Genomic DNA, 13,007 nt, shown 5'->3' on the forward strand with positions numbered 1-13,007 from the left:
TCTTTGGGTGGAGAAGATGACTAAAATGTCATGTTTCCTAATTGCAAAAATTAATAGATGGAAAGGTTGTGCCAAAATATATGGAACACTCAGTCCTACTGCAGATCTGATTCTGAAGCTGCACAAGTAACTTCATAAGTAGAAGGCTGGAATAGCTGCATAGACCGTACTGGTGCTTGGATTGTAAGTTCTTTGGAGCAAGGACCATCTTTTTGTTTTGTGTTTGACAGCATCTACTAAATGAGTTCCCTGGTCCAGGTCTGGGACCACTGCAATACAAATAATAAATAGTAATATATGACGAGTTATTTTATGTTGTTAGAGGTCAGAAAAAGCATCGAGCTAAAAATGACACCATCTTGTTCCATCTGTCTTCGATTCATATCTGTTCCCTTTCCTGAAGAAACCACATTTTCACCACCAGAGTGGAGTGGATTTTCTTCTGCCTCACACATCAACAAAGCTGTCAGCTAAAAACTAATTGCGCGATGCTGTGAGAGGTAGGAAGAATACAAGATTTTCAGATTCTAGGCTGGGTAGGCATATAGGAGAATCATGTAGATACTGAAACCTCATTGGACTTAATTGCAGGTAAAGCAGGGCTGAATTTGGCCCATTAATTCTATGCTGTGTGCTCAAATTCAAAATGCATGTCTGCCTATACCACTATTCATTTTTGGAGATTTAGGTACAAAATCATCTATTCTAGGTTCTTAGGCAAATGTTTTTCGGTCATTAAAATTGTCAGTGATATCACAACCATCTCTGTTAACCTGTTGCTTGGTACCACTCATTCAAGAAATGATTGTCCCAACTATTAATGGGGCAAATTCATTCTTTTACATTGACAGCTGAATTTGAGCCACTGTATTTTCATGATTCATATTTTGTGGTGGCTGAAGTCTTTAATGAGCAAGAGAAAGTGGCAGAAAGTCTAATTAATCTACAACGGTCCTATTTTTGATTCCTATAATTGTTTAAAGCAACCACAAACCAATTGTTGCTACACACTAGCAGCGAGGCCTTCCTTAACAAACTCTGACAAAACCCTGCTAAGCATCAAAGTAGTTGTCAGTAGAAATTAATTGTGTTGGAGTAGCTTATGGCACCATTTTTGAAAGGGCAATACTTTTTAATATACTTAGCGCAACTGAACAGACACAACATTGAAAGAAAGACAATAGATTGGGTCACTCCTGCTACCTGGGGTTCTCATAATCAGTGTAGAATTTTGCATGAAATACCAATTTTATGCTGATATTTTAAAACCTGATAAGCATTAATTTAGTGTGGGTACTCAAGGGAACTGTTCATAGTAAATTTAGTTTCTTATAAAGTATGGATATTTTAATTTCAAAAAATGTTATACCTGAGTTGTATTTCAATATTGAAGGAGCTGTTCTTAAACAATAGAGCGCTTAAACATGTGCTTAACTTAAAGGACACGCTTAAGTCCCATTGAAAACAATGAGAAATACATGCTTGCCGTGAAGCATGTGCTTATGTGTAGTCCTACCTAAGGGCAAGAAAGGTGATTGTCAGTTCTTTTTGAAGCAGAGACCATTTTTACCATGCTCACACTAGCTTTTTCATTATGAATCCTGATTTTAATTTTAACAAATTGTATACTCTTGATGTTGGTGTAGAAAAGTTATCAAGCTGGATAAAACTGGGTTCAAAAACTATAAATCTGTCTGGACAAATTCCTTTGATGTGCCACTCCACTGACTTCAGATGAGTTACACCGGTGATGATGCTGGCCCACTAAGTTTATTTTCAGTTATAGCATCAGATAACATGCAGTAGTTTAGACCTAGTTTCATTTTTGTCATGTGCTACACACATAAAATTTTTTAAAAACGCACACATTTTATATAATAGAGCAGGTCAGTCCTTAAAGTAGATTTAAAGCGGTGATATTTCACAATATAGTTTGTGACAAGTCCATTTCACCATTCCCTAAAATGGGATGTAGTGTCATCACGGAGTTCTTAACACCGTATCAGTGCAAGTCTATGGAGAAGACATCAAGATGTCAAAATATTCTGAAAGGGGGGGGGGGAAGTGCTAACGCAGGGCTTCAGAGATAGTGCTATGAGGTGGAGATGAAGCAACAAGAAGTCATATCTATCACCATATAACATTGCCAAATAAAGCCCTATACAATCCAGTGCTGTGATTAAAAGAAATAAGAAATGAAAAGGGGCAACAAAATAATGTAATGTTTTGAACATAAACCCAAAGAGTAAGGAAACTTTATTCTTAAACAGCTCTGCTACACTTAAGCACTGAAGCCATTATCAAAGGTCTCGTACAGTAGTAGGGAGACACCAGTGGGAAAACATTTAATTCATGAGTATGAGCTAAGTAAATGGACAGGTAGAACAGCCAAGTGCTATACCTATTCCTGTTCTATTATATCTGCAATGTTACTCCCTTCTTCCCCCCCCCCCCCCAGCGAAGAACATTAGAAGGTTTCCTGTTGCTCTCTAATCAGTACAATCTACAGTGCCACATAGAAGAATGTGTAACGTCTTTCTGCAGCACAGAGTAACACAGGGCAGTGGGAGGGAACCTCATAAAGTTGTGGGGACTTCCAAGAGAGGACCACATGTGCTTCAGCATCTGTGCACAATGGAGCTCTAGGTGCTGGGGCACATTTCCTGGTGTTTGTGTCAAGCTTAATCTCACAGTGAGCTCATAACAATAATTTGAATGAAGCGAGTATCTCTCTCGCTCTCTACGTCCAGACTGAGTTACTCCATAATCTTAATGCAATGACGCGCATCTTCCCTCACTTGAACCCCTCCATACTGTTCAGTTGCCTCACGCATCAAATCATAGCTAAAATGAGGCCCTGATCCCGGAAATGAATTTATGTGCGTGTGCCCCTGCACCATCTGCAGCTCCACTGACTGGAATGGGGATCTGCTTACTCTGGCTACACCTGCAGCCCTGGGGTCTTAGGCTGTAAACCCTTTGCAGTAGAGACGTTGGGTAAAATTTTCAAAAGCACCTAATTCATTTAGGAGCCTAAGTCTCATTTTAAAAAGCAACTTAGGGTCAGATTTTTAAAAGTATTTAGGTGCCTAAATACACAGATAAGCACAGAGTGGGATTTTCAAAAATGCCTAGGGCCCAGATCCACAAAGGCATTTATGCACTTAACTACCACTAGGAACCTATCTTCATCTGTAAGTACCTAAATACCTTTCAAATCTGGCCACCTTTGAAAATGGGACTTAGGCTCCTAAGTCAGTTAGAAGTTTTTGAAAATTATATTCTATGCCTTTCTATTTGTCCCAATAAGTGTCTAGCACACTATTTGGTGATGCAAAACTATAAAATAATAGTACTACAAGAAGTCTTTTTGAATTCAAATCGTCAGTGCAAAATACAAAACAAAATGAGGGTTCTGCACAGCACAGTAGATGCAAGATGGGGTTGCCCTGACCCCATCTTGTTTCTTTTTCTTTTTCTTTCAGTAGTTTCTAGTAAACTCTTTTTTTTAGTGGTTGCACTCCCATCATCACCACAAGCGAGGTCAGTAGACATGGCCTTACATGACAGCATTTGCCTTTTACAAACAAGTTAGCACTAATTCCACCACTGGGGTAATTCCACCAAAGCCAATAGAATTACACCAGAAATGAATTTGGCCCTAGTCTATTTGAATAAATAGTTAACTCTTCTCCCGCTTGAAGAAGTGATTATTGAAAAGTTTTGTCTCCACATACAAATGCAAATGACAGCCGAAGAACACGTTAATGTTCATCTTTCAAACTAAGTACGTAGACAAATGCTAGTCATTAGAAACATTTCCGTGCATTTATATTCGGCTGTCCTCTAAAAGACTTTTCAGACAAATATGTCATCAAGATATTCAAAACCATGTAATCTTATCCAAAGTTTCATCTATCAACAGTACAGTTTTCATCTCTCGCAGCTGTGTGTCAGGCAGATTAGCCAGCTGATAGCAAATCGTGGGGGGGAGGGGATGACGGGAAAGAAGGCCTCTGTCATCCTCATAACAAGAAATACTGCAGGGGAGAAGAGATTGGTATAGAGTTGGTTTTTTAAAAGCTTCCAAAGAGCCCTTCACAAAAGCAGGGCCACGGGAGATTTACAAAGGGATAATGAGTGTTTGGTGCCTCACTGCCTTTTGAAAATCTCCCGCCTGTAGAATGTGGTGTGTTCTTAAAAACAACATACTGATTACAATTGTATATCTGGTGACTGTGGCATATCATCTCCCTCCAATCTCAAAATTATTCAGATTAGCCCACCAGACCTCTTCTGCATTCAGAGATCTAAGAGGAACCAGATTATTCCCAAATTGGAATATTCTGAACTCCAGCTACATCCCTTCACCTTCCTCAAAGGGCAAATCCTCGGACATATTTCCTGCTAGGGGCAAGAGTAGCGCCAGCAGGATCACTTAAAAAGAAAAGTTTACGTCAACACTTTTCATCAAGCAAATGTTGCTCTTTCAAGGGAAGAGATGAGTGGTGACATATAAGGGCTTCTGATAAAGATACAAAGAGATGGGACTAAAATATACAGTAAAGCGTTGTGAAATGATTCTCCAATTTAGGATTCAATATGCTGCAGTTGTTGTATATGAGACAATGCCGATGAATCCATGCATACAAATCTGTGCATAATCTCTCCGTTTATTCATTTTTAAATAGATTCTTTCAAGTGAATTTTAGCATTGGTGAAAAATATTGGCTTGACAGCACTGAGGTATGAGACCAACATTTTCAAACAAGGGAAAGGGTGGGCTTTCAAAGGCATGAATGATAGGCAGGGGGAAATGCCGAGCTGTTAGATACCTAGCTGCCATCTGTGTCTTTGACAATCTCTGCCTGGGTGCTTAAAGTTAGGCTCCTAAGTTCAACATTTAGAAAGTGGTCTGATTTTCAGTGTTACTGAGCAGCCCCACCTCTCATTGAACCGATGGCAGCTGAAAGTGCTCAGCACCTCTGAAAATCAGGCCATTTCTAATTAGGAGCCTATCTTTAGTCGCTTGGGTTTACCTTTGTTGGTCTGAAATCCTCTCTCCACAGAACAGATAACTGCACAAGCCGTTGGACTGCCCAGCCAATTGGCCTCAACCCTGTTCGGTGGGTTCTGTTCCCGAGGCAGAACGTTGATTTGGCCTCCATGCCCATTTAATCCTCCACAGCTCTGTTGTGATGGCAACAAAGGTAGCACGGTGAATTAATTTTTTCCCCTACTGTTACTCACACCTTCTTGTCAACTGTTTGAAATGGGCCATCCTGATTATCACTACAAATGTTTTTTTTTCTCCTGCAGATAATAGCCCACCTTAATTGATTGGTCTTGTTACAGTTGGTATGGCAACACCCATTTTTTCATGTTCTCTGTGTATATATATCTTCCTACTGTATTTTCCACTACATGCATCCAATGAAGTGGGTTTTAGCCCACGAAAGCTTATGCCTAAATACATTTGTTAGTCTCTAAGGTGCCACAAGGACTCCTCGGTTTTTTTGCTGTCCAACATGGTTTCATTCTAGGCAGCCATCAGGGGATGGCAACTCCTTGTCATTACCATCGTGGGTTAGATTTGTACCAGTTGCTGTAGGAAGTAAAAAAGTTCGCTGTCTTGTCAGCAGTCCCCCTGAACTGATGAACTTCCCCCGTTTCATACCACATAAATCCTTCTTACAGGAGCACAATGATTAACCTTCAAAACCCTCCTCCCCTTGAAAGTTAGCTTTGGCTTGAAGCTTGGCTCAAAAAATCATATCCTAGGAAGGATTATTTTTACCGCCTAATTTTGAGGGGAGGGTCAGGAGAATTAATTGGTTTGTTATAAGGCCTGAATCTCAGCCCCACTGAACTCAGGGGCAGAACTCCCACTGATTCCAGTGAGAGAAGGATTCAGGGCCTGAGCTCCCAGGAATCGCACCATTTCGGAGGCTTCTGTTTTTTACACTCTTTATGTTTAATGCAAAAATAATTTTTTAATCCCAAAATTTGCAGGTCTCTAGTTCCTCACTTAGAAAAGCGCCTTTTGAAGTGAAAGGAAAGAAGAGGGGAAGAGGGAGGCTGATTTTGAAGAAGCAATACATTGTTTCAGGGCTTGTGGGTTCCTTTATTCTGCAGAGGAGTCCAGTCCGTAGGCTCAGTGCACATTCCTGGGAGCCTGACTGCCAGCGAAGGCCTGCCGGGCCAAAAAACCCCCCCAAAATAACCACAACCCACTTTTTGAAAAGTGCCCAGAGCTTGTATTTACCATCGCGCCCTAATAGGAAATAATCCATGTTTTCAAATGAGCCTGCATGCCCAAATATTTATTTGCCAGTTAGAGCGTAATGGCTCCCAAGCAGCTGTTCCGGTCTTCTGGGTACAACGTGTAAGTTAAGTTCTATGTAGTTTGCAATGTGTGTGTACCAAATGATGTATTTACCTGGATAATTTAAATAATAGGCCCTTGTAAAAGCCTGTTTGCATATTTAAGCAGTCCTAAATGAGGGCTGGATTCACTCCCTCCCCAAGACCCTCCATGCATGGAATGGGGGTGCAGTGCAGTGGTTTCTCCAGACAGTTCTCTGCGAATAGAGGGAGGCGGGCAGGCCCAAGTCAATATTATACTTCCATGTCTCCCCTACATCCACAGCAGGGAGTCCCCCTGCTAAGAGGGTGGGTCTCAGGGTCAGCCAAGAATCAGGAGGGGTGAGGACACAAAGCTGACACGTAGATACACGACTGCCGTGCAGAGGGCCCTGGTCTCTTGTGGATACAGGGGAATCTGCAGGGATCCTGAGCTGGCCTCTGGCCCATTCCCCAGTAGGGCAAATGCAATTCAAGAGGAAACTCTCTGACATTCCCTCATACCCCCATAGGTTGCCCTGCAGGAGAGAGCAATGGTATTCTGTGTGTTTCCCTAAGGAGAGTGGAACAGCTTTGAGAAAGTCTGACAGCTGTCCATGGAAATATTTTTCTTTTAGTGTTCCTTTTTTTCCTTTTTAAATGCAACCAAATAGCACCAAGGGCCACGTATGGTATTGCACTTAGTCTGCATGCACATGTCCTGACACCGGACTGCAGTTTGTAAGGGACATCAACAAAATCTGTAAAGCTCACAGCCAGGGCTGGTATTTCCTCTTTCACTCATATCGTCAGGCCTTTTTCTCACAATGGCTGGAGTCAAGGACGTGGTGTCTGTCTTATCTTTGAATTTCCTGGTTTTTGTCAGTGAGAGTGTCACAATGGCAATGTTATTAGCTCAGCTGTGTGGATAGCAACACAAAGATTTTGCTAGTGCTCTCTGAGGCTTATTAGAAAAGGCTGCTTATACAATGTGATGTGATTGCTTGTACACCTTTCCCTGTGTTCTTCCTTCCCCTTTGATGATGTTATAATGAAGCTGCTTTCATAGGATCAGGGATCACGATAGACTCTTGAAGTGAAGACATTTGCTTCGCCCTCCCTCCGCCCTGGTGACAGTTTTACTATATAAGCAGGGCTTTGCTGACAGTGGAATTGCAATTTGCACACGGTAAGTGTAATCAAAACAAATTTCATTCTAACTCATTACAGATGGAGTTTTACTGCATAGGAGTTCACTGTTGGCCAGTTGCATTCTATAGCTCAGATCAAAAACTGTGTCCTGTCTGTAATCAGAGAGTGCTGTAAATTGAGCGTCCCACACTATACAAGCTGAGCTGCAGAGAGATAATGCAAGTTCAATAGCTTCTTAGGCAGATCGAGCTCTTGATAACTGTGAATTGTCTGCTTCAGAGCGTTCCAGTGTTGCCAATAGGGAATCATCCACCCTTTCTCACTCTGTGAAGCTGACTCTGCTGCTGTAATGATAGAAGCTGTGGCCTGGAAAAGCTCCACACTGATTCACAGGGGAATCAAGGCTGCCAGGCTGGGTGGTTGAGGCTTAGAGAGGCTGTTCCTACAATATGGAGAACCTTCTTCCAGAAGGTGCCTCCAACCAACAGCTTGAAGACTTAAAGGAAATTTGACACTTCTAGATGGTGTGGCCCAGAGAGGGGAAGAAATGGAAGCTGTAGGGAAGTATAAAATTGATTTCTCCAAAGACTTACCACAAGGAGGAAAGAAAGAGTTTCTGCCACATGAGAGTCTGACAAGAAAAGCCATTTGCCACTGAAATCTTAAAAAAATGTATTTAACAATTATGAATACAACAAGCTTTTAATATCTACTTCTCTAAACTGCTTGTGGGTTATTTGCTTTTCACCCACTAACCTACCCACTAATTTCCACAAAAAGACACAGGTCCGGCTTTTGTTACCAGAATTAGTTATTTTACTACCAGACAAAGATAAGCCAGAGTGATTATCAAGAAAAATAAGGGGGAAAAAAGAATCTGGAAATCTTAGGCATTGTATTAAAACAACAGTTTTTAGGGTGTTTGATTTACTATTCAACTGTGCACAGCTGCTGCTTGAGAAATAGGAAACATGCCAAGGGAAAGAGATTGGGGGAAAAAACAGAAGGGGGCGGGGGGAAAGGTTGTTTGCAGAATGAACTAGTTAAGTCAACTTGAAAATTATTATTACTAACCCACGATGGCAAGCTGATGATGGATACTTCAAGTGGCTCACCACTCACCCCTCACCCACTGCAATGACACACATCCTTTGATTTGACTTATGTAACTTCATTACAAAGATTTAGGCCTATCTGTCACCATCTCTTTGATTATTTTTAATAAGCTACCTGACAATCATTGCTTTCATTTCATTTCTTCCTCTCACATTGCCCCAAGACACCCACACATTGATGTCATGCTACCTGTTGGTTATTTAAAAAGCCACCACTTTACTAATTTACCCCAAATCCTCCAAACCCTCAAAAGACAAACAAAACAAAACAGAACTATAGAGTCTGCTGAAACCATACAAAGAGGTGATCAAGTCCAGGTCCTTAACAAACCTAAACCACTTTCTCAAGTAGGAATAATCCATATGAGGTAGAAAGAACAACCCATGTGTTCCCACGGGAAATGTGGCCTTTCTATCTTTCAGCTTGTATTCATTCGTGGAAATTGCTAGTGGGCCAAGACCTCCTATCCTAAAGGTAACATTTATGGTTGAGTTATAAACTCCTGAAAGCAAAGTCTTATCTTGCCAATGCTAACAGACCTCTAGCTATGGGATTGCTAGAAGGCGTGGCACAACTCTATTACTAAAAATATAAATGAAAGATTGGTTCCTAGAATCTTTTCAGATATAACCTGAGAAAAAAAGAGAGAAATGTCCAAGGGCCCCTAATAGATTGTACTCTGAATACCACCATTTGCATCTAACACATTGTAAAAAGATTTCCTATTGTGTGATTATTCCAGAAGGCCATGGTATTGAGTATTAGGCTTGAGAAATCATTTATTGGGCTCTTATCTTGCATACCTAATTGAGATGTCGGGGGCACTGCATTTAAACTATAACTTGCAGACTAATTAAAGACAACGACTTAGTGCTTACATAGGGATTCCTGGTGATCTCATGATGACCTGCCTACATTGTAAAGGGTAGATTAAAACTGACTGAATTATACCTTGTCTTTATTTTCCTAGTGATGTATGATTTCTTGGAGTAATCTTGCTTTATCCCCAAACCTATAAACCTTTGTTATTCAGGGTGACATAACCTACAGATGCCTCTTGGACCTTTTCACCTGGCTCCATGAAGGTCCTGTTTGTTAGAAGCCTTGAAGCTTATTTTTTCCTGTTGTACCTTTTCTCCAAATTGTCTTCAACTACCTATCTGACTAATAGGAAATCATCACCTTTCTAGAGGGAAAAGTGCAAATGAAGCAAATCATATATTGTATATTGTTTAGTTCATTTTTCTGGCATGTAATATGTCTTCTAACTGAAAATTCTAATTATCGTTTCCCAAGATGCATGTAATACAGAAGGTTATTTTATAAAATAATAGGCAAACAAATCTAGAATTACAAAATAAAAGCTAAAGTGGTGAGAGAAGGTAGAAAATATGTTTGCATGGTCCTCATGAACGCTATGGGCAGACACTAAATAAAAATAGGGGGAGTTTATTTGACAGTGTTATGAGGAGGCAAACTGGAAACAAACATTTGACACTCAAGCATTGGAATGCTGTAAAAATTTAATTAGATGGATACGTTAGTCATCCTTGCATTAAGGGGTTCATATAGGACGTACAAAAACACATGCTACGGTACTAAAGAAATGTTTAAATCCTTCCTGTAAATACCATTTCCCTCATTATTGGGAAATGTGCTTTCAGTGGGACCATTGACCATGTCTTTGTATTTACAAAATGTGGTTAGCAGGCGATTAACAGCATTAACAGCAGGGGTTTCTTGAACCAAACCAAGCTGCCCATTTTATATGGAAGTTTCTACAGCTGAGTTGCAGCCAAGTAGATGTGGCTGCTTGTTGGTTAGTATAGTTCATTAATACATGGCGTTTACAAGCAACCTGTTTCAGTAGTGCATCTGGGGAATAAAGGTGTGTCCAACTGTGTGCTGTGCAAAATGTTTGACTCAGAACACAACCGTGCTTGAAACAACCATTGGGTCAGTTTTCACCAACATTCATAAACTAACAGAGAACATTATGAACTCCTGAACCATCCAAAGAAAAACATATTGCAAATTATTGCTTTGCCCGGGTAGCCACACACATTGTCAGAGGGTTGTCCACAGTATGTTTTGTGTTGGAAAAGGTCACATGGTTCCATCAGAGTCTCCATTATCCTTTATTGGCTGAGCCTACATCAGGTGACTGGGAAGGTCAGCTCAGCAGCAGCTGTTTTCATTCAGAAAGAGATGAGCTCTCTGCTGCAACTGGAAAATTCCACAAACAAATATTTTCTCCTAGCTCCTGCATGTGTGTGGCTGAATCTGGATGGCAGCTGACCAATATATTATCAATTTCTGTAATGCCCTAGCTGTTTGGAGTCATCTTATTTCTAACTTTTGTTTCAGTCTATGCATTTATATCCCAAAGTTTATAAGGGAAAATTTATTTTCCTGTGATCAGACGAGAGAGTTGGCCCCATTTCTACAGCTGGTAAACCAGCAAACCCATTTAATCTAAAACTTGCTATGGGAAGAGCCCCATGTATTTTGCCTGTGTGAAATACTACAAAATAAAATGAAAAAGGACATAAACAACACAAAATGAACAACTCACCCTGCAGCAATGGCTCCTGTCTTTCAGGGCTGGACCCAGCTGCCCTCTGCAAGCCTTGTGACCTGGCACATGGGGTCACAGTGCCACTCACTCAAATGTGGCCCAGCTGCCCCCTCATCAGGTTGACGGGGCCAAACCTGAGCAGCACTGAGCCCCATGGACCAGGTCACAACACCCGTAGCTCCGCAACCCTTCCCCCAGGGTCTCCCACCCCCTGAGGGCAGTAACCAATTCCTCCCCCCTTGGGCAGCCCCAGGCGGGGAAGCAGAATATATAAGGGGGGGATATAGGAGGGGCCCCTGGGACTAATGGGCAGTGTTGAGGTTTAATGGGGGAGGGGGAATATTTAAGGTGGGGAGGGAAGGGGTTTTGGAGCTAATGGGGGCTTGGAGGTGTAAAGTTCAATGGAAGAGGGGAAATATATAAGGGGGGATGGGAATGCTTGGGGAGGGATCCCTAGGGATATAGAGGGGGCATCTGGGGCCTGGGGTGTTCTATGGAGTTTGTGTCACTGAGGGGGGATGGAGCAGTGGGGTTTATTTGCTAGCTGCAGTACTGGACAAAATTTCAGTGAGGAACCCTAAGCAGCTGTATTTTAGAGTGGCTAACTGAGCTGGGGGAGGTGAGTGTCTCAAGGCCTGGAATAATGAATGATGCTTAATAAAATGATGTAATATAGCTAAACTGGACTTAATACACTGTTTTTATTTGTTTGTAGGCATCTGAGGTATTTTATTAATGTAAACATAATAAAAAGAAATAAAATGAAATGTTTAAGGGATACATTCCCCTCAAAATAAAATTAAAAGTTATAATAAAGAAATGAATTTCACAGGGCTCTACCTATGGGTTCGACCCTGGGGAAGAAACAAGTTAATTTGGGGCCCAATCCAAAGCCCATTGAAACCAGTGTGAGTCTCTGGAGCAGACCCATGAGCCTGATCTCTTTTTGAACTTCTGGGCCAGCAAACCAGTGACAAAATAAATAATTTGCAACCCCATTTCCAGCCAAACGTGGAAGCATGTGTTCAGTTCTAATATCTCTGTCACACTTACACAACACTACGTTCTTTGGGCGCCTTCTACCTCACAGAACTGCCATGGCTTGGCTCAGAAGAATCTGAAGGATTTGCAGTGAGTTCTTTTCAGAGCACTGTGCAAGGAAGGAGTTCAGATGACTTTCCCAATCTTTTTCTTAACGTGATCATTATTAATTCATTAACTGTGTTACTGTAGCACTTAGAAGCCCTAGTCACAGAACAGGACCCCATTATGCTACATGCTATACAGCCACAGAACAAAAAGACAGTCCCTGCCCCAAAGAGCTCCCTCTCTATGGCAAATATGAGAGCATGTCAATGTAAGTCTCTTTAAACAATGCACATTTAGCAGTAAATAAGCCAGGTAATATTTTAACACAAATATTTAATCTATATTTATTTTAAAGAAAATGTCAGAGGCATAGGAATGTAAGAGTAATTGTACAGATGGGCTATGGAGTAGGAAAAGAACGAAATACATAATATTATTGAATCATGCATCAATGAATATTTTGCCTGTCAGTGTGTTCGTGACTGTACATGAAATAAAAAGATCAATTATTTTTCCAGACTCCAACAGATTTGCACAAAGTCCATTAGTGTCTGTAACCATCTACAAGCATGTAAATGAGGAAGGCTCATAACTTTTGAGAAAGTGAATTCTGACATTAGAAAATTACATATGTGAACACTGTATCATTTCTCTTCATATATCAACATCGTGTCGTTTGTCTGCATATCTCACTTCCTTTTGCAGATTATTTTCAGATTAGAATAGGCAT

This window comes from Chelonia mydas, chromosome 12 (assembly GCF_015237465.2).
Source record: "Chelonia mydas isolate rCheMyd1 chromosome 12, rCheMyd1.pri.v2, whole genome shotgun sequence".
Taxonomy (NCBI): domain Eukaryota; kingdom Metazoa; phylum Chordata; order Testudines; family Cheloniidae; genus Chelonia; species Chelonia mydas.